Source organism: Scyliorhinus canicula, chromosome 8, assembly GCF_902713615.1.
Source record: "Scyliorhinus canicula chromosome 8, sScyCan1.1, whole genome shotgun sequence".
In the NCBI taxonomy this organism is placed as follows: domain Eukaryota; kingdom Metazoa; phylum Chordata; class Chondrichthyes; order Carcharhiniformes; family Scyliorhinidae; genus Scyliorhinus; species Scyliorhinus canicula.
In genome coordinates, this window is record NC_052153.1 from 131,392,587 (window position 1) to 131,413,565 (window position 20,979).

A 20,979-nucleotide genomic window follows, 5' to 3' on the forward strand; every position below is an offset into this window, starting at 1 on the left:
TAATGCACCAACGTTTCTTTGATTCAAATGAGTCATTAAATCGAAACTCTATGTCCCTGCTCAGATGGACATAAAGGATTGCACAGCACTATACATAGATATAGAACAGTACAGCACAGAACAGGCCCTTCGGCCCTCGATGTTGTGCCGAGCAATGATCACCCTACTTAAACCCACGTAACCCGTATACCCGTAACCCAACAATCCCCCCATTAACCTTACACTACGGGCAATTTAGCATGGCCAATCTACATGTACAGGGAGTTCTTCTGGCGCTGTGACAAACATATTTCCTTCAATCATCACTTCTGATGACACATTAACTGAGGATTTATTCCATTGTTTTTTGTGAGATTGGGTACATTGGCACTACTAAAGTGAACTAACATCAAAAATGCTGAATTTTATATATGAAATGCTTCAGCATGTCATGAGGTCATGAATGTGCTGTTTATAGGACAGTACAGAGCAAGAGGAGGCCATTCAGCCCTTCGAGCCTGCTGCATCATTCATTATGATCATGGCTGATCAACCAACTCAATAGCCTGATCCTGCCTCTTTCACCCTCCCCCCCCCCCCACCCACACCGTCCCATATCCTTTGATCCCCTTTGTCCCAAGTGCTCTACCAAACTGATTCATGAAAGCATAGTGTTTAGGTGTCAATTGCTTTCTGTGGTGGCAAATTCCACAGGCCAACCACTCTGGGTGAAGAAATTTCTCCTCATCTCTGTCCTAAATGATTTACCCTGCATCCTCAGACTGTGTTCCCTGGTTATGGACACCCCCATCATCAGGAACATCCTTCTTGCATCTGCCCTGTCTCTTCCTGTTAGAATTTTATAGGTCTCCTATGACACTCCCCCGCCCTCATTCTTCTAAACTCCAGCAAATACAATCCTAACTGACTCAATCTGTCCTCATACGTCAGTCCTGCCCTCCCAGGAAGCCGTCTGGTAAACCTTTTCTGCACTCCCTCTATGGGGAGAACATCTTTCCTCAGAAAAGGAGACCAAAACTGCACAATTCATTCCACGTGTGCCTCACAAAAGGCCAGTATAATTGCAGCAAGATAGCCATGCTCCTGTACTCTAATCGTCTTGCTATGAAGGTGAACATGCTATTTGCATTTTTTACTGCCTGCATCACCTGCAAGCTTACTTTCAGCGACTAGTGTACGGAGGCACCCAGGTCTCGTTGCACATTCCCTTCTGTCTATAGCCATTCAGATAATCTGCCTTCCTATTTTTGTTACCAAAGTGGATAACTTCACATAATGTATAGCATCTACTATTCATTTGCCCACTCCCGCAACTTGTACATATCACACTGAAGGCCTTTACATCCTCCTCACAGCTCACCCTCCCAACCAGCTTCATGTCATCTGCAAATTCTTTGTTCTCTCATCTAAATCATTAATATATATTGTGAATAGCTGGGGTCCCAGAACCGATTCCTACAGTACCCCACTAGTCACTGTCAGCCATTTGGAAAAAGACCCGTTTATTCCTGCTCTTTGCTTCCTGTCTGCCATCCAATTTTCTATCCATCTCAATACACTACCCCTAATCCCATGCACTATGAGTCTATGTAATCTTGGAAGATGACGGCCACGGCCAATGTATCCACTATTTCTGGAGCCACTGGGATGCACATTATCAGGATTACTAGGTCTTCAATCCCTTCAATTCCCAGTACAATTTCTCTACTAATACTGATCTCCTTGAGTTCCTCCCTCTCACTAAGCTTTGTGTTCCCCAACATTTCTGGTATCTTAGTTGTGTCCTCATTTGCGAAGACAGAACCAAAGTATGTGTTTAGGTTGTCAGCCATTTCTTTGTTCCCCATTATAAATTCCTGTTTCTGGGCAGCACGGTGGCCTAGTGGTTAGCACAGCTGCCTCATGGCGCTGAGGTCCCAGGTTCGATCCCGGCTCTGGGTCACTGTCCGTATGGAGTTTGCACATTCTCCCCGTGTCTGCGTGGGTTTTGCCCCCACAACCCAAAAATGTGCAGAGTAGGTGGATTCGCCACGCTAAATTGCCCCTTAATTGGAAAAAATAATTGGGTAATCTAAATTTATATTTTAAAAAATTCCTGTTTCTGACTGAAAAGGACCTATATTTGCCTTCACCCATCTTTTTCCCTTCACATACCTACAGAAACTTTTAGATTCAGTTTTTATGTTCCCCGCAAGCTGACTCTTGTACTCCCTTTTCCCCTTCTTAATCAATCCATTTGTCGTCCTTTGCTGAATTCTACACTTCTCTCAATCCTCTGGTCTGTTGTTTTTCTCGGCCAATTTTCATGCTGCTTCTTTGGATCTAACACCGCCTTCTAATTTCCATGTTTTGTCTATGTTTCCAGTTTGCTTTAGCACCAGACAGGAATAAACAATTATTGCAGCTCCCACATGGGCTCCTTGAATTCTTCCATTACCTGTCCACTGTGTTCACTTTAATTAACACTTCCCAATCCATCATAGCAAACTTGCGCGTCATATCATGGTAGTTTCTTTTGTTTAGATTCAGGGTCTTTGTCTCAGAATTAGCTACGTCACTCTCCATCAATTTCCATCAATTCTATCATATTATGGTCGTTCATCTCCAAGGGGTCTTGCGCAACTAGATTGCCAATGATTCCTTTCTCATTCCACCATACTCAGTCTAGGATGGCCTGTTCTGCAGTTGCTTCCTCAATGTCTTGATCCAGAAAACCATCTCGTACATGTTCCAGGAATTCCTGCTCTAGGGTATTGGAGAAAAATCAACTTGTGTTTTATCGCACCTTTGATGCAGAAAAATGTCCAAGGAGTTTCATAGAAACTTATTTGGAAACAAATTAATGAAGAGCCTAAGAAGATGACATTAGTAGCGGGTGACCAATAACTTTGCCAGAGATGGGTTTGAAGGAACACCTTGAAGGGAAGACACTTGCAGAGGGAATTCGAAAGCACAGAGCCCTGACAGTTATTGGTCTAACCATCAGTGATGGATGAAGGGTGATGCAGAGACCAGAGTCTGAAGAGCATAAGTTTTGAGGAGAGAAAGTTTGGGGTGGGAGTGATGTGGTTAAAGACCTAGAGGGGATTGTAGAGGTAGGGAGGAATAAGGCTTTTAAAATGAGGTTGGAACATTTAAATCTGGGGTACTGGGAAACCAGAGTTTGACACCAAGCTAAAGAAGTTATGCCCATGATTCAGTGCTGGAGTGTAACCTCGGGAAGGTTGCCTCCGGCGAAACTAAACCATCAAGTTGTGAGCAGTTGTTGAGGCAATTCATGAGATGTCGAAGCAGAATTAGGCCATTCGGCCCTTCAAATCTGCTCCACCATTTGATCATGGCTGATATTTTCTCACCCCCATTCTCCAGCCTTCTGCCCATAACCCCTGATCCCCTTATTAATCAAGAACCTAACTATCTCTACCTGAAAGATACTCAGTGACTTGACCTCCACAGAATTCTGTGGCAATCAGTTCCGCAGATTCACCGTCCTCTGGCTGAAGAAATTTCTTCTCATCTCTGTTTTAAAGGATGGTCCCTTCAAGTCTGAGGCTGTGCCCTTGGGCTCTAGTTTTCCCTACTATTAGAAATATCTTCTCCTCATCCACTCTATCGTGGCCTCTCGGTAGTCTGCAAGTTACTTTTTTGTTAACAATTTAGAGTGCCCAATTCATTTTTTTCCAATTAAGGGGCAATTTAGCATGGCCAATCCATCCAGCCTGCACATCTTTGAGTTGTGGGGGCAAAACCCACGCAAACACGGGGAGAATGTGCAAACTCCAGTGACCCAGAGCCTGGATTGAACCTTGGTGCCGTGAGGCAGCAGTTCTAACCATTGCACCACCATGCTGCCCAATCTGTAAGTTTCAATGAGATTTCCCCCCCCCCCCCCCCCCCCCCCCCAATCCGTCCTTCTAAACTCCATTGAGTACAGACCCGGAGTCCTCAAACGCTCCTCAAATGACGAGCCCTTCATTCCCGGGATCATTCTTGTGAATCTTCCTCTGGACACCCTCCAAAACTGGCACATCTTTCCTTCGAAACAGGGCCCAAAACTTCTCACAACAGACCAAGTCCGAGTTGAAGCAACGTTTGGGGGAAATTTGGGGTTTGATCTTCGACAGAAAGACGTGAAATCTCTTATGAGGGAGACCGATTTTTAATGAGATTGTGTAATTTACTGTGGGTGGGTTGCTGTGGGAGCTGACTTGATTGCATCTAATATTTATTCTGCAATGTGGAGTGTTTAACCACAGTTTGCCTCTTAATTTGCACGTACTGTTGATTCTGAATGTCAGATGTGGAGATGCCGGCGTTGGACTAGGGTGAGCACACTAAGAAGTCTTACAGCACCAGGTTAAAGTCCAACAGGTTTGTTTCGAATCACTAGCTTTCAGTGCACTGCTCCTTCCTCAGGTGAATGAAGAGGTAGGTTCCAGAAACATTGACTATAGTCAAAGTTAAAAATGCAAGACGATACTTTGAAGTCTGTGCAGGTAATTAAGTCTTTACAGGTTCAGATGGAGCAGGTTAAAGAGGTGTAAATTGACTCCAGCCAGGACAGTTGGTAGGATTTCGCAAGCCCAGGCCAGATGGCGGAAGGGGAGGTGTGGTGACTGTAATGTGACATGAATCCAAGGTCACGGTTGAGGCCTTACTCGTGTGCGGAACTTGGTTATAAGATTCTGCCCCGCAATTGTGCGTTGTTGCACATCCTGAAGGCCACCTTGGAGAATGCTTACGTGCAGATCAGAGGCTGAATGTCCTTGACTGCTGAAGTGTTCCCCGACTGGAAGGGAACATTCCTGCCTGGTGATTGCCGCGCAATGTCCGTCCATCCGTTGTTGCAGAGCCTGCATGGTCTCGCCAATGTACCACGCTTCGGGACATCCTTTTCTGCAGCGTATGAGGTAGACAACGTTGGCCGAGTCGCACGAGTATGTACCATGTACCTGGTCCTGGCTTGAGACAGTTCACACCTCTTTAACCTGCTCTTTAACCTGCTCCATCTGGACCTGTAAAGACTTGATAACCTGCAAAGACTCTCATTCAAAGTATCGTCTTGCATTTTTGACTTTGTCTATATATATGTTTCTGGAACCTACCTCCTCATTCACCTGAGGAAGGAGCAGTGTTCCGAAAGCTCGTGATTCAACACAAACCTGTTGGACTTTAACCTGGTGTTGTGAGACCTCTTACTGAATGTCAAGAGTATAAGATCGATATTGTAAATTTTTTTAAATTCTTCCGACCATGTGCAGTTTTTCTTTGTTTGATCAAAAATTATTCAATCTTGTGACCTTGTGCCTTTTTGTCTACTTTAAAGAAAATATTACTGGTCTCTAAATAGATCACTCCCAAATTTGGGTGTTTGATTCAGGATCATAACAGTGGTAATTCAGTAAAAATTATCCACATTTTCAAAAGGCCTTAAATAAGATGGTGCATAATTGAGTAATGAAATAAAAGAATCATAAAACTGGTGGCCATTTGGTTGTTGGATCCGTGCTGGCTTTCTGCAAGAGCGACTTATCTTGTCCCACTCCCCCCACCTTTAACTTGGCGTCTGCAATTTCCCCCCCCCCCCCCCCCGATTTAAATATCCAGTTATCTTCTGAAAGCTATGATCGGATCTATCTCCACTACATAATCAGGTAGCGCATTCCAGATTCTAACCATGTGCTGTGAGAGAGGCTTTCCTCGTATTCCATGCACTGAGAGAGGCTTTTCTCATATAATAATATTATTATTACAATGTTTGCTAAACACCTTAAATTGGTGTCCGCTGGTTTTTGATGATTCCATTAATGAGAACAGTTGTCTTTTATCTATTCTGTCCAGACCTAAGATGATTTTAAACACCTCCACCAAATCTCCTCTCAACCTACTCTTCTCCAAGGAGAACAATCCTCACTTCTCCAAACTATCCACGCAGCTGAAATTTTTCATCCCTGGAACTGTTCTTATGAATCTTGTCTGCATCCTTATGAATGCCTTTATATCGTCCCTAATATGGGGTGCCCAGAACACAATACTCCAGTTGTGACCAAACCATAGTTTTACACCGGTTTATTGTAACTTCTTTGCCTTTTTACTCTTAAGCCCCAGTTTATAAAGCCCACTTTTCCATGTACTTTATCAACGCTCTCAACCTGCCGTAGTATCTTCAATGGCTTGTGCACCAATACATCTTGGTCCTTCTGTTTCTGTCCGTCCCCCCCACCTTAATATTGTGTTGTTTATTTGATGATTTATCTCCTCTTTCGTTTTACTGAAATAAATAATTTCACATTTCTCTGCATTCGATTTCCATCTGTCAGATGTCCACCCATTCCACCAACCTGTCTGTCGTTTTGAAGTTCAACACTATCCTCCTTAAGATTAATAGTGTTTTCAAGTTTTGTATAATCTACCCTGTTCTTTTTCTTTATCTTTTTTTAAATTTCGAGTACCCAATTATTTTTCTTTCCAATTAAAGGGCAATTTAGCGTGGCCAATCCACCTACCCTGCATATCTTTGGGTTGTGGGGGTGAAACCCATGGGGAGAATGTGCAAACTCCACACAGACAATGATCCGGGGCCAGGAACGAACCTGGGTCCTCAGCACCGTAGACAGCAGTGCTAGCCACTGGGTCACCGTGCCATGCCCTCAACTATCTTTTACATCCAAGTCTTGACCATTGTGATACATCAAGAAAAGTAGCCATCCTAATACTGATTCCTGGAGAACACTCTCATAAATCTTACTTGCAGTCTGAAAAACAACTATTCGCCACTACTCTGTTTCCTTTAACTTGGCCAAATCCTTTTCTATGCTGCTACTATCCCTTTTATTCCTTGAGCTCCAATTTTGAAAACCAGTCTATTATGTGGCATTTTATCAGCTTTCTTTAGAAAGTACACCACATCAGCTGCATAGCTCTCATTTCCCCCTTTTTCATAGAATTTACAGTGCAGAAGGAGGCCATTTGGCCCATCGAGTCTGCACCGGCTCTTGGAAAGAGCACCCTACTCAAGCCCACACCTCCACCCTATCCCCATAACCCAGTAACCCCACCCAACACTCAGGGCAATTTTGGACACTAAGGGCAATTTAGCATGGCCAATCCATCTAACCTTCACCTCTTTGGACTGTGGGAGGAAACCGGAGCACCCGAGGAAACCCACGCACAGACTGTGAGAACGTGCAGACTCCGCACAGACAGTTTTGTTACCTCACAAAAAACCAAGGCAAGTTAGTTGAGCACAATTAACAAATTTTCACACCACTGAGGTTAAACTGACTGCCTGTAGTTGCTAGATATATGTTAGTTTCTGAAAAACTACTGGCTGAAAGCAAAAGGTAAATGAGAATAAATTAAATTCTGCAAGGAAAAGAGCAACAAATATTGGTCAATAATTGAGTTCAATATTGAGTCCAGTAGGTTATAAAGTGCCAGATAGAAAGATGAGATGTTGTTCCTTGTTCTTGCGCTGAGCTTCGTTAGAACTCTGCAGGAAGTCGAGGACAGAATGGTCAGCGTCAGAGAAAAGTGGAGAATTAAAATGACAGTGACCAGAAGTTTGAGATCATAATTGCGGATTGAACGGAAGTGTTTGGCAAAGTAGTTACTTGTGACACTAATAAAGATTATTCAAACTGTTTAGTCTATCCTGTGTGGAGCAGACTGCATTGTGAGCTGAGAAAAATGGAATGCTAAATTGCACTCCATCACGTTCATCAGAAAGGGATATTTGGGGCCTTGGATTGTGAGGAGGTAGCAAGTAAAAGAGCAGGTGTTGCATCTCCTGTGCTTTCATGGAAAGGTGCCAAGAGAGGGGGAGGGTGTCACCCGACGCCCTAAGTGCCATAGCAAGTGGCTCTATCGCCAAAGCAGTGGGGAGAGCAGGCTCCCCTGCCTCGTTGCGCACGCTGCCCAAAATATCCCAAACTCACTCTGTTTGTCCGCACACTTTCCTTCTATAGCAACCGGATCCAGTCCACAAACTCCTGCTTGAACCCAAACCGCACCATCACCTCCCACAGATACTCCCACTTTACCCGATCAAATGTCTTCTCTGCGTCCATCGCCACCACTACCTCCTGCCGCTCCTAAGGAATCATAATTACATGAAGCAGCCTCCTCGCATTTGCTGACAACTGCCTCCCCTTCACGAAACCCTTTTGGTCCTCGCCTATCACCCCTGGGACGCAGTTCTCGATTCGCGAGGCCAACACTTTCGCCAACAGCTTGTCTTCTACGTTCAGTAACGATTTTGGGGGGTATGACCCACACTGCTCTGGATCCTTGTCCTTTTTCAATACCAGGGAGATGGAAGCCTGCGACAATGTAGGAGAGAGTTCCCCCTCTCCCTTGCCTCATTATACAAACTTCGCCAGCAGTGCCCTCAGGTCCCACCCAAACATTTTATAGAACTCCACTGGGAACCCATCTGGACCTGGGGCCTTCCCTGCCTGCATTGCCCCTGTACTCTCCAGCACCTCCTCTACCTTGGGGAACTCCAACCTGTCCAAAATTGCCACATTCCCTCCACACCGGCTGGGGACTCCGACTCATAACCTCCTGTAAAACGCTACAAACACATCATTCACCTCCCCTGGGTCCAAGACCACCCTACCCTTATCATCCTTTACTCTGCTAATCTCCCTTGCCGCCTCTTGCTTCCTCAGCTGGTGGGCCAGCATCCTGCTCACCTCACTGTCTTCATACACTCTTTGGCCCTCCGTAACTGCCCCATCGCCTTTCCCGTGGACACTAAACTCAAACCCCATCTGGAGCCTCTGCCTCTCCTTCAGCAGCTCTGCCTCCGGGGCCACAGAAAACCTCCTATCTACCCTCAGGATCTTATCCACCAGCCTTGCCACCTCCGCCCACTTTGTTTTCTCCCTATGCCCCCAAATTGAGATAAACCCCCCCCCTAACCACTGCCTTAAGCGCCTCCCACAGCATGGCAGACCTCTTCCATGGCATTTAGCTCCACATACCCCCGAATAGCAGCCCTCACCCACTCCCACTAAGTTGACTTAATTGATTATCAATTATATCTTTTAGTTGATCACACCTGGTCAAAAGGACGGCAATGTCACACCTGGTCAAAAGGACGGCAATGTATCACCCATGAAGAACAATAGCTTTTTTTACTCTAATAGTTTTACTCTGATTTTGAATAAAGCCCTAGATACCTCAAGGTGTTGGTGTTCCCGTCTCGTGGGGCTATCTTGCAATGTTTTTTACTTATATTTCAAATGCAAACTGCTTGCATTGGCTAAAATGAGAGTTTAAAACTTACATTACTTAAAATCAATTAATCATTTACTGTTTGATTATTACATTAATTGATTGCATAACTTCTAAATTACATAACTCAATTGAGGCTTTGGATTGATTATTAAGTCAAACTTACTAAAAATAAGTGTTAAACTATTTCTTGAACTATTTGCATTGCATTTTCAAACTTCTGTAACCTTCTTTGCTTTTATAAGATCTATCGAACTCCTGTGCCTACACTTCCTTCACCCACAAGTTACTGTCATAAAGGATTCAATCTTCCACAGTGGTCTCAGCTGTCTGGGAGGACGTTGTGGATATATGCGGGCAATCGTCTTTTCACTGCTAGTTAATAACACTGGTGGAATGAGGCAACAGCAGCTTTCCTCTGTCAGCTAAACTGTAAGGCACATGAAATCTTTTCAATTAAAGACTGATGCATAAAAGAAAGCTTTGGAACATCGACAATCACACTCTCTTAAACAGGAAGAGGCAGAAAAGCATTTGCTCAGGAAACTCCGAAGAATTGCACAGCTGTAACATTCACTGCTGCATTGAGGACGAAAAAGGTACTCCTGTCTGAGATTTGTTCAAATCTCTAAGACAAGAACAACATTTGTGTAGACATTGCAGGAAATGAAGAAAATATGACTTCCTAATAACATTTCAGAAACTGCTTTCACTTTCTGTAGGCATAGCATAGCTACGTTTTCTCAAGTGTGACACTGCTCTGCTGTAGGCAGTGGAGTGTTACGCTGCTCTGCTATGGGCAGTGGGATGACTGTGTTAGCACAAGAGAACACCAACTTCAGCAATGAAATATAATCTTCAAAAGTTCTGTAGTTTTGTCCTCTACTTCTGCACTGAAGGACAACTTTAAAAGATGGAAGATTTTCTGACTAGATTGAGGTTTAGTCATCCAGTTAATTTCACCCAAACTAACGGGTTCTCCCAAAGCTCTGGCAGTGCGATCCTTTCTGCAGGCAAGCATTTTGTTCTCCCTGGACAGCTGTGGTCTGCCAGCAATATATAATGCATCTCATTGGTAGGTTCAGTGGGACAAAGAAATGAATTCTGCTCTTTGACAACAAAAGCAGCGGACTGCTCAAAAAGGAGAGACTTCATAGATTCAAATAGCATACTGGTCTTGCAACGGCTTCTTCTTATAATCTTGAGGCAAGAGCCAATCTAGGAGATCCTTTTGCGGATGGTCACCACCTGCTGCTGCCCCTTTAGTTTCCTATCTTCAAAAAGAATGGAGATCTAAGATCTTAATCTCCTCCTTGGGTCCAGTAGATGGTGTTTCTGTGATGGAGAATGATCCCCGGTCAATGGTGCCAACCTGTCGTTAGATTGGTGTCAGCACCGTTGCGGCCGTGTTTCATATATTGGTTGTGTGGCCTATCTTATCTTTAAAAAAAAAAATTTAGAGTACCCAATTACCTTTTCCAATTAAGGGGCAATTTAGCGTGGCCAATCCACCTATCCTGCACATCTTTTGGGTTGTGGGGGCAAAACCCACGCAGATACGGGGAGAATGTGCAAACTCCATACGAGCAGCGACCCAGGGCCGGGATTCAAACCCGGTCCTCAGGGCCGTAGGCAGCAATGCTAACCACTGTGCCACCGTGCTACCCCTGGCCTATCTTATCTTGAGTAACTGAGCAGACTTCAGTGGTTACTTAAAACTGCTTTATTTATATTACATACACTATTTACATATGTGCTACTAAGTGGGGACATCTCTCGAGCACAGACTATTCCATTTTCTCCAGAGTTTCTGGCACATGACTGCTGATGTCATTGTTACATCATGTTATGCATAGTGGCACAGTGGTTGGCACTACTGCCTCACAGCTCCAGGGACCCGGGTTCAATTCCTGTCTCTGGTGACTGTGGAGTTTGCATTTTCACCTAGTGTCTGCGCGGGTTTCCTCCGGGTGCTTCGGTTTCCTCCCATAGTCCAAAGATAGAACATAGAATGATACAGCGCAGTACAGGCCCTTCGTCCCTCGATGTTGCACCGACATGGAAAAAAAACTAAAGGCCATCTAACCTACACTATGCCCTTATCATCCATATGCTTATCCAATAAATTTTTTAATGCCCTCAATGTTGGCGAGTTCACTACTGTTGCAGGTAGGGCATTCCACGGCCTCACCACTCTTTGCGTAAAAAACCCACCTCTGACCTCTGTCCTATATCTATTACCCCTCAATTTAAGGCTATGTCCCCTCGTGCTAGCCACCTCCATCCGCGGGAGAAGGCTCTCGCTGTCCACCCTATCTAACCCTCTGATCATTTTGTATGCCTCTATTAAGTCACCTCTTAACCTTCTTCTCTCTAACGAAAACAACCTCAAGTCCATCAGCCTTTCCTCATAAGATTTTCCCTCCATACCAGGCAACATCCTGGTAAATCTCCTCTGCACCCGTTCCAAGGCTTCCACGTCCTTCCTATAATGAGGCGACCAGAACTGTACGCAATACTCCAAATGCGGCCGTACTAGAGTTTTGTACAACTGCAACATGACCTCATGGCTCCGGAACTCAATCCCTCTACCAATAAAGGCCAACACACCATAGGCCTTCTTCACAACCTTATCAACCTGGGTGGCAACTTTCAGGGATCTATGTACATTGACACCGAGATCCCTCTGCTCATCCACACTACCAAGAATTTTACCATTAGCCAAATATTCCGCATTCCTGTTATTCTTTCCAAAGTGAATCACCTCACACTTCTCCACATTAAACTCCATTTGCCACCTCTCAGCCCAGCTCTGCAGCTTATCTATGTCCCTCTGTAACCTGCAACATCCTTCCGCACTGTCTACAACTCCACCGACTTTAGTGTCGTCTGCAAATTTACTCACCCATCCTTCTGCGCCCTCCTCTAGGTCATTTATAAAAATGACAAACAGCAACGGCCCCAGAACAGATCCTTGTGGTACGCCACTCGTAACTGAACTCCATTCGGAACATTTCCCATCAACTACCACGCTCTGTCTTCTTTCAACTAGCCAATTTCTGATCCACATCTCTAAATCACCCTCAATCCCCAGCCTCCGTATTTTCTGCAATAGCCGACCGTGGGGAACCTTATCAAACGCTTTACTGAAATCCATATACACCACATCAACTGCTCTACCCTCGTCTACCTGTTCAGTCACCTTCTCAAAGAACTCGATAAGGTTTGTGAGGCATGACCTACCCTTCACAAAACCATGCTGACTATCCCTAATCATATTATTCCTATCTAGATGATTATAAATCGTATCTTTATAATCCTCTCCAAGACCTTACCCACCACAGACGTTAAGCTCACCGGCCTATAGTTACCGGGGTTATCTCTACTCCCCTTCTTGAACAAAGGGACCACATTTGCTATCCTCCAGTCCTCTGGCACTATTCCTGTAGCCAATGATGACCTAAAAATCAAAGCCAAAGGCTCAGCAATCTCTTCCCTGGCTTCCCAGAGAATCCTAGGATAAATCCCATCCGGCCCCGGGGACTTATCTATTTCACCTTGTCCAGAATTGCCAACACTTCTTCCCTACGCACCTCAATGCCATCTATTCTAATGTAAGAAGTCTTACAACACCAGGTTAAAGTCCAACAGGTTTGTTTCAAACACGAGCTTTCGGAGCACGGCTCCTTCTTCAGGTGAATCTATTCTAATAGCCTGGGTCTCAGCATTCTCCTCCACAATATTATCTTTTTCTTGAGTGAATACTGACGAAAAGTATTCATTTAGTATCTCGCTTATCTCCTCAGCCTCCACACACAACTTCCCACCACTGTCCTTGACTGGCCCTACTCTTACCCTAGTCATTCTTTTATTCCTGACATACCTATAGAAAGCTTTTGGGTTTTCCTTGATCCTACCTGCCAAAGACAGGTTAGATGGATTGGCCATGCTAAATTGCTCCTTAGTGTCCAAAAGGTTAGGTGGGGTTACTGGGTTACCGGGATAGGGTGGAGGCATGGGCTCAAGTAGGATGCTCTTTCCAAGGGCTGGTGCAGACTTGATGGGCCGAATAGCCTCCTTCTGCACTGTAAATTCTAAGATTACCATAACTAACCCATTATGCTAAAACATTTTACTCTGGAACCATTCTGGAATCTAGCAAGGTATTACGATCCTGGACCAGACCCCCAAATTTGCTGGGATACTGGACAGGAATCCCAATACTTTTAAAAAAAATTTGTAAAACTGTGAGAAAGGATACTTCGCTCCCGAAGTGGTCACACATAAAAATAGAGAAATGGTATATTAAAGCAAACTTTATTATGAGCACAGTATTTTTTTCCCATAAATTTAGAATGCCCAATTTTTTTTTCCAATTAAGGGGGTATTTTAGTGTGGTCAATCCACCCATACTGCACATCTTTGGGTTGTGGGGGTGAAACTTTTGCAGACACGGGGAGAATGTACAAACTCCACACAGTGACCCAGTGCCAGGATTGAACCCGGGTCCTCAGCGCCATGAGGCAGCAGTGAATGAACACAATATTAAACTACCTTAACATCACAGATATGTAGCTTAAAAGTATCCATTAAACTTTCACAGACCACAAAAACACTGAATTCCTTCACTTGTCTAGCTGAAAAATTCAATTAAAATATGTGATTAAGACTGCCTTAAGGTAGAAATATTAAAAATAAATATTTTTAAAGTAAACAGTTTAAGCATGTTAAATTTTAAAATAATTTGGGGAAATTTGACCTTCAGCAATTAGTGTACAGAATTAGCTTTTTGGGCCAGTAAGGGTATTTAGCTGTAATTGTGAATCGGGAATGTGATTTAAAAACACAGTTCCACCTCCTGCAACAAGATGCAACTTTTTCAAGGTGCTTTACGGTTTAACGTGACAATGGAAAAGTGTAGGGTTTCTTAATTTATTGCTTGTTTAGGGGATTGCATTCTGGTGGGACTTGAACAGTGCACCCTCTGGTGGAGTGTAGAATCACTGACAGCAGCTTCTGTGTTTCTGCATTAATTCTGAGCATGTGTGAATTCCTGAGTTTGCTGTCAGTTCCTGTGGAGTGATGAAGACAAATGTTGACAGTTTTGTCATCATTATCATTGCAAAATGCAGGTCAATAAATTCAGTTTCAATCAACAAATTATCCCAAGGTTGCAAATTTCTTTGTGCATAATGCACAATACAGGGTTGTGGCATAACTGTGACTCAGTTTAGTAATAATAATCTTTACTAGTGTCACAAGTAGGCTTACATTGACACTGCCATGAAGTTACTGTGAAAAGTCCCTAGTTGCCACATCACGGCGTCTGTTTGGGTACACTGAGGGAGAATTCAGAATGTCCAATTCACTTAAGCACGTCTTTCGGGACTTGTGGGAGAAAACCGGAGGAAACCCATGCAGATATGGGGAGAACGTTCAGACTCTGCACAGACAGTGACCCAAGCCTGGAATTGAACCCGGGTTACTGGTGCTGTGAAGCAACAGTGCTAACCACTGCTACCGTGCCACCCATCAGTTGTGCAATCAGTAATTCTTAGTTATTCTCCATTTAGTGAAGCCATTGATTGCTTCATTAAAAAGTGTTTTCCTGCACATCTAATTAAATGTCATGCTTTAGTCAGTGCTTGTAGATTTGAGACACGTGTGCATTACTTTTTTATCTGACACATTTCTGATTAGCTCAAATAATCACTATCTTCTGGTTAACTATGCTTAAATCAAGACAGATGAGAAAAGCTACTAAACATGAATGATTAGATAAAGAATAGTGATATTAAAAAGCATGTTGTGTGAACATATGGTTTATGAGCATGCAATTTAGCCTGAAACTAGAATACAACATAGAAGCAATGCTGTATTGTCATATATTGTATACTAATGAGATGTCCTGTCCTCTCAGGAGAACACACTGACCCAGATTTTCCGGTCTCCAGATCGTCCAAGACTGGGTGTACCCTGAAAGATGCACAACAGGACCCCTTGAAAGTCTTGGCATACTGATGGGCAATTACTTGGCATATGAAACCTTGCAATGTGCACTTTCTCACATAACATCAATCACCATATTTAAAAACAAAGTAATGAGTTGTTTGCAAGGTGCTTGGGAATAACACTATGCAAATACAAATTCTCTCTTGCCCATTTGGGCAGCACGGTAGCATAGTGTTTAGCACAATTGCTTCACAGCTCCAGGGTCCCAGGTTTGATTCCCGGCTTGGGTCACTGTGCGGAGTCTGCACGTTCTCTCCGTGTGCGTGGGTTTCCTCCGGGTGCTCCAGTTTCCTCCCACAGTCCAAAGATGTGCAGATTAGGTGGATTGGCCATGCTAAATTGCCCTTGGTGTCCAAAATTGCCTTGAGTGTTGGGTGGGATTACTGGATTATGGGGATAGGGTGGGGGTGTGGGCTTGGGTAGGGTGCTCTTTCCAAGAGCCAGTGCAAACTTGATGGGCCGAATGGCCTCCTGCACTGTAAATTCTATGATTTTCACTATCCTCTAGACTGTAATTAAATTAATCAAATGGCTTTCTTAAACCAAAATTACCTTGTAAGGGAGTAGGGTGGCAGGTGGGTAAGGGCCGGTTGTGTCACCAGTTCAGGCTGTTTTATTCAGCAATGTATTCTGTGTGACATAGTCCTGCTCCTATCACTATGAAACCATGTATTCTTCTACTACTGTAAAAAAAAAAATAGATTCTTAGACTGTTGGGCTGGTTTAGCACACAGGGCTAAATCGCTGGCTTTTAAAGCAGACCAAGGCAGGCCAGCAGCACGATTCAATTCCCGTACCAGCCTCCCCGAACAGGTGCCGGAATATGGCGACTAGGGATTTTTCACAGTAACTTCATTTGAAGCCTACTTGTGACAATAAGCGATATTCATTCATTGTTAAAAATTTGGATCGTGACTTTACGAAAATATGTTACCATAATATATCATTTAAATTGTTGAGTAGTTGTTTGGTAGTACAGAGCTTGAGTATTGCTGAAAAAAAGAGACATAGTTTGTGGAATCTTTTCATCTTGTACCCATCAGGTCAATTTGCAAGAATACCAAAATATGTTTTACTTTCCGGCAATACTCAATTGTTAAATACTTATTGCTGTGTAGTTAGGTAGTTAATCATTCATGATTTTGATTGGAAAAAACGTTGAAACATTTTTCTTGTGTATAATGATAAATATTTTATTCATCAACCGTTTGTCCATAATATTTGTCCAGGAATAAGACAATTAAAGATCTCCTGAGTTGTCATTTAAAATAAAGTTAATTTAAGCAAAACATGGCTGTGTAACAAAAGGTCTGAGCTCAGTGTTGAACTTTTGGTGCTGCATTTGTCTTGCAGGGTGGTCCTTTGAAATGTATCTATCAGGTTCTCTTATCAGTGTTGGGAACAAATGACTGAAATCTCTTTCTGTAAAGACTGAAACTTATTTATGGACTCAGGTTATTGACTCGTACCCAGATTTCAAAGTCAAATATTTACCTAAATGATATTTCCTAATTGAAGCAGATTTACTAGGCTGACAACGGTTGAATCCTTCCTATTTGAAATCCATAATATCCCTTCTAATTGGAGACTTACGGCTGCACACAATGAAAGCCTTTTAGGAACATTTTGAAGTTGGGGTATACAGCTGTGGAATCATATTTCATGAGGCTGGGAACCGCTTACAGTATAAAGCAAGTTATTTGCCTCACTTAACACAAGCAATCATTTACAAAGGTCTATCTGACAACCGTGTCACTAAGAAACCAAACCACAGGCAGTGTGGTGTTCATTTTCATTTTACCTGTTCAGTTTTAAGAAAGGTTCTTTGATTCTGCGAAAGTATTGGTTTCAGTGGACCTAAATTTCAACTCTTCGAAGCTCGTTTTAAGATCCTTCTTCCCAGTTTCAAATGGTGCATTATCCAGCACATTTTGACAAGGATACTTTGAAGTCGTTCTCTAATAAATTGATTTATTGCTTTCTATTTCATTTTTAATTAAATAATACATGATTAAGTATTTTGCATTTATGGCACTTTATTATGAATGGAAATTGGCACTGAGAAAATGATCTTGTTATCAGAAGTAATCATTTGAGTATAACTGGTTTAAAAAAAATAATCAGCAACAATGACGACTAGCCACATTGACAAATTTGTACTTATTCTCTGTTTGTTTTATATACAAGTTAGTTATATAAATAGTCAGCTATGAAAAATTACTTTCATGTTACTTCTTCAGCTTGATTCAAAGGTTGAAGGTCAAAAAACACACTGTATTTAGTGGGCAATTGTTTAGAAGTGTGACATTCTGTTGCCTGCTATTTTAATGGATGTGTAAAAATAATGAACTGAAACATGTAGTCCAACATGATCAATATTGCCAACAATAACTTGTAACTGCCGCACTATCAACATCCTGGGGGTTGCCATTGACCAGAAACTGAGCTGGACTAGCCATGTAAGTACTCTGGCGACAGGAACAGTCAAATGTTTGGAATCCTGTGGTGAGTAACTCACCCACTAACTCTCCAAAGACTGTCCACCATCTACGACACAAGTCAGGAGTGTGATGGAATACTCTACACTTGCCTGGATGCAGCTCCAACAACACTCAAGAAGCTTGGCACAATCCAGGACAAAGCAGCCCACTTTATTGGCACTCCATCAACAAACATTTGCTCCTTCCACCACCGACTCACATTAGCAGCATGTGTATCATCTACAAGACGCACTGCATGAACACACCAAGGCTGCTTAACCTTCTGAACCCACCATCACTGCCATTTACATAGAATTTACAGTGCAGAAGGAGGCCATTCGGCCCATCGAGTCTGCACCGGCTCTTGGAAAGAGCACCCTACCCAAGATCAACACCGCCACCCTAACCCCACCCAACACTAAGGGCAATTTTGGACACTAAGGGCAATTTATCATGGCCAATCCACCTAACCCGCACATCTTTGGACTGTGGGAGGAAACCGGAGCACCCGGAGGAAACCCACGCACACACGGGGAGGATGTGCAGACTCTGAACAGACAGTGACCCAAGCCGGAATCGAATCTGGGACCCTGGAGCTGTGAAGCATTTGTGCTATCCACAATGCTACCGTGCTGCCCAAAGCTGCCCATCTAGAATCGTGATGGGCAACCTCAGTTTGTGAGTGGGCTGCATGCATGCCCCTCTTTCATCTGTAAGATTGAAATCAAGCTTGGTCATTAATAATGACCCCATGAATAAGATCCACATCAAATATTTCATAACGAGTTATAGAAAATGCCAAATCATCTATTAATCGGACTATCATCAATTTTAAATGGTAAAAACTAAATAAAATATTTTCATTTTGGACACAGTACAGCTCTCACAGTCAATGTTGTGTGCAAGTAGCATGCACCTCAATTCACTTGCCCTTGCTTTATAGGGGTAGCACAGTGGTTAGCACAGTTGCTTCACAGCTCCAGGCTCTCAGGTTCGATTCCTGGTTTGGGTCACTGTCTGTGCAGACTCTGCACATTCTCCCCGTGTCTGCGTGGGTTTTCTCCCGGTGCCTGTGTGGGTTTTCTCCCGGTGCTTTGGTTTCCTCCCACAGTCCAAAGATGTGCAGGTTAGGTGGATTAGCCATACTAATTTGCTCTTAGTGTTCAAAAAAGATTAGGTGGGGTTGGGGGTATAGGGTGGAGGTATGGGATTTCCGTGCAGACTCGATAGGCTGAACGGCCTCCTTTTGCATTGTAAATTCTATGATTCTGTGATATCACTTCAGTCATTCCAGTAGGGAAAAAGCTATGTGGACAGAAATCAGTGGAATGTGATAACACTGCGCGTGGGCAGCGGGTAACAAAATGTCTCGTGGGCTGCATGTTTCCCCAGGCCACAGGTTTCCCACCACTGATCTAGAAGGATAAGAGTAGCAGACACTTTACAACATCCTCACCTGCAGGTTCCGTCTCCAAGCCACTCACCACCTTGACTTGGAAATATGTTGCAGTTCCTTCACTGTCCCTATTTCAAAATTCTGGAACTCTCACTAAGACCACTGTGGATGCACCTACACCACAAAGACTGCAGCAGTTCAAGAAGGCAACTCACCACCACCATCCCAAGGGCAATAAATGGTGGCCGAGCCAGCAAAGCCCACGTCCCTTGAATGAATAAAATAAACTTGAAACATTAAATTACAGACCCTAGTGGACATCAAGGGAAGCAGCATTGAGACACTTAGGAATTAGGAGAAGTAGGCAAATTGGCCCTTCGAGCCTACTCCTCCATTCAATCAGATCATGGCTGATCTCTTCCTGGTCTCAAATCCATCTCCCTACCTGTTCACCGTATCCCTTTAACCCGTTTTTAAAATCAGAAATAGATCTATCTCCTTTGTGAAACCATTTAATGACCGTCCATAAATTCACCACCTTCTGCGAGAAGTAGTTCCTCTTCATCACAGTTTTAAATCTACTGCCTCTCAACCTGTATCTGTGACCTCTCGTTCTAGATTGCCCCACGCGGGTGAACATTTGGTCTATGTTTTACTTTATAAATCCCTTTTAATATTTTACATACCTCGATCAGATCCCCTCTCATTTTTCTAAACTCCAGCGAGTATAAGCCCAAACTGTTTAATCTCTCATATGCCAACCCTTTCATCCTGGAATCAATCTGGTGAACCTCTTCTGAACTATCTCCAATGCCACCACATCCTTCCTCAAAGAAGGAGACCAAAACTGGACACAGTACTTCAGACTTGGTCTCACCAACACCCTAGACAATTGAAACAACACTTCTCTACTTTTATTCTCCACTCCTTTTGCAATTATTTCTTATCATTCCATTTGTCCTTTTAATTACATGCTGTACCTGCCGACCGACTTCCTGCAATTGATGAACAAAGATCATTAATGATCCCTCTGCCCAGACACATTTTGAATCTGCTTTCCATTTGGATAATAACTTGCCTTTCTATTTTTTCGGTCAAAATGGATAACCTCACACTTACCTACATTAAACTCCATCTGCCAAATGTAGGCCCAATCTCCTACCCCATCTATATCTGTCTGTAAACATTTATCTCTTCACTGCCTGCTTTCCCACCTATTTTAATATCATCTGTAAATTTTGCTATGTTACAATCTGTCCCTGCTTGCAGATCATTAATATAGTAAACAGTTGAGATCCGAGGACTAACCCCTGTGGCATCTCGGCAGTTACAGTTCACCAGCCAGAGAAGGACCCATTTATCCCGAACTTTGCTTTCTGTCAGTCAACCAATCCTCAATCCAATCTAATACTCGATCCCCTATCCCCTGCGATCTCATCTTCTGGATCAGTCTTTTATGCGGCACCTTGTCAAATCCCTTCTGGAAGAATGGATATACCACATCCACAGGTTCCTCATTATCCACCTTGCTGGTTACGCCCTCAACAAACTCTAGTAAGTTTGTCAAGCATGACTTACCCTTCATAAGCCATGCTGACAATAGTGCATTGAGCTTTGTCTTTCCAAATGTTCGGTCATCTCTTCCTTAATGATTAATCCAGCAACTTCCCCATGACAGAGGTCAAGCTAACCAGTCTATAGTTTCCTACTTTTTGTCCCTCTCCCTTTTTGAATAGTTGAGTCACATTAGCATGTTTTCAGTCTACTAGGATCCTTCCAGAATCCAGGGAACTCTGGCCATAACCTGTGCGTCCGTTATCTCTGCTGCCACCTCCCTTAATACCCTAGGAT

General features: G+C 43.4%; 1 protein-coding gene across 4 annotated transcripts in view; it reads left to right on the forward strand.

The window, feature by feature from the left end:
- The window catches only part of kiaa0825 (KIAA0825 ortholog), a 593,054-nt gene that overhangs the window by 45,803 nt on the left and 526,272 nt on the right, over window positions 1-20,979 (forward strand). The window contains exon 2 of one of the 4 annotated variants that reach the window (XM_038805264.1): window positions 9,486-9,839. The exons of the other annotated variants lie outside the window; for them this stretch is intronic. The gene's annotated coding sequence lies outside the window, so the exon portion shown is untranslated. The remainder of the gene's footprint in view (window positions 1-9,485; window positions 9,840-20,979) is intronic. 4 annotated transcript variants of the gene reach the window in all.